We start from the raw sequence: 2,004 nt of genomic DNA, 5'->3' as shown, positions 1-2,004 counted from the left end.
ATATATAGATATGCAGGGCAGGGAATCGTCAATTAGTAATAAAATTAATAATCAACAATTTTGCCGGGTAGCTCAGTTCTTTGACTGCTATTTCTGAATTCTCAGTATGTTGGAGAAGCAGGTTACTGTCAATCCCTATATATTTATAATTATAAATATATATATATATATATATATACATATATATATATATATTACTTGCTTCAGTCATTTGACTGTGGCCATGCTGGAGCACCACCTTTAGTCGAGTAAATCGACCCCAGGTCTTATTCTTTGCAAGTCTAGTACTTATCCTATCGTTCTCTTTTGCCGAACCGTTAAGTTACGATGATGCTTAGCGGTATTTCGTCTGCCACTACGTTCTAAGTTCAAATTCCCCCCAGGTCGACTTTGCCTTTCGTCCTTTCGATAATTTAAGTACCAGTTATGCACTGCGGTCGATGTAATCGATTGGCCCCCTCCCCCAAAATTTCGGGCCTTGTGCTTAGAGTAGAAAAGAATATGTGATCCTACAATTTAATGCTTGACATGTTGTGTATATAACTTTACATATAAGAAGGTATTAACTCATGCGTGACTCTGTGGTAAGAAGCTTGCTTCTTAACCGCATGGTTTTGTGTTCAGTCCCACTGCGTGGCACCTTGTGCAAGTGTCTTTTACTATAGCTTCGGGCCGAACGAATAAAAGCTTGTGAGGGGATTTGGTAGACGGAAACTGAAAGAAGCCCATCATATATATATATTTGTGTGTGTGTGTGTGTGTGTGTGTGTACATGTGTGTGTGTGTATTTATACCCCCCCATCATCGCTTGATAGCCGGTGTTGGTATGTTTACGTCTCCGCAGCTTAGCGGTTCAGAACAGAAATCGATAGAATAAGCATTACACTTTAAAAATTAAGTCCTGGGGTCGATTTGTTTGACTAAGAACCTTCAAAGTGGTGCTCCAGCATGGCCGCAGTCAAACGACTGAAACAAGTAAAAATGAATTAAAAAATAAAACAATGTGTGTGTGTGTGTGTGTGCATTGTGAGTGAAATAAAACTTCAATGATTCAAATGGTAAACTATACCTAAGGGAGATAACTCTAACAATCAAATGTTCCAGATGTAAGGGAAATAACTTGAAATTGAGTTTTAAAACATCCACGAAGTTACGGGCTTCTTTGTCCAAACACACCGTTCAACTTGCTAGAAATAGTAGCTAATCAGAAGTGCGAATATGAGGAGGTTTTCAATATATAGTCTCTGAATAGAAATATAAACGAGCACAGCCTCGGATTCTGTTCCATCAGGGCTACGCTATGTCATTTTAGTTCTTCCGTCGTTGTCGACGATGACCAAGAACATCACATACAAGGGAGGAGAAGGGGCCGCGGAGTGTCCGGCTGCGGCCAATCAGAGTGATACCTGATTGTAAGGCTCTGCTACAAATTGGACAGTGGGCGTCTGTTGGGACTGAAGGCAAGGGGTTTGCTAAACAAAAGGACTACGTATGAGTACATAGTGACTGCTCTATCTACTAAGATGGCTGCCATCTCTCTGAGACTTGTCCATTACCAAGGGATTTCTGACATTCCTTCTCTCAGACTGCTCTTCACTCCCACTGCAGGTTCGCAGGGTTTGAAGCAGAAGACGGACGAAAGTTGAAAGTATAACTTGATTGATAGGGTTTCTTTAGGGTCCAACAAAAAAAAAAAAAAAAAAAAAAAATGTATACACATTTTTTCAGGAAAAGAAAAATCTACATTTATTCTTTTATTCTTTTAATTGTTTCAGTCATTTGACTGCGGCCATACTGGAGCACCACCTTTAGCCGAACAAATCGACTTCCAGGACGTACTCTATGTAAGCCTAGCTAGCACTTATTCTATCGGTTCTTTGGTCGAGCCGCTACGTGTACGGCGACGTAAACACACCAATATTGGTTGTCAAACAGAGACATTAATATATATTACACACACACACACACACACACACACACACACACACACATATATATACATAT

The 2,004-nt window shown here is 40.0% G+C and overlaps 1 protein-coding gene across 1 annotated transcript in view; it reads right to left on the bottom strand.

Annotated features, from left to right (window-relative positions):
- Positions 1-2,004, bottom strand: part of LOC106870511 (coiled-coil domain-containing protein 148) — a 61,034-nt gene that overhangs the window by 57,935 nt on the left and 1,095 nt on the right. The gene's annotated exons all lie outside the window — the stretch shown is intronic.

Source organism: Octopus bimaculoides, chromosome 18 (genome assembly GCF_001194135.2).
Source record: "Octopus bimaculoides isolate UCB-OBI-ISO-001 chromosome 18, ASM119413v2, whole genome shotgun sequence".
NCBI lineage: Eukaryota > Metazoa > Mollusca > Cephalopoda > Octopoda > Octopodidae > Octopus > Octopus bimaculoides.
The sequence above is the reverse complement of the archived record's forward strand: the minus strand, read 5'-3'. Positions and strand labels throughout refer to the sequence as shown.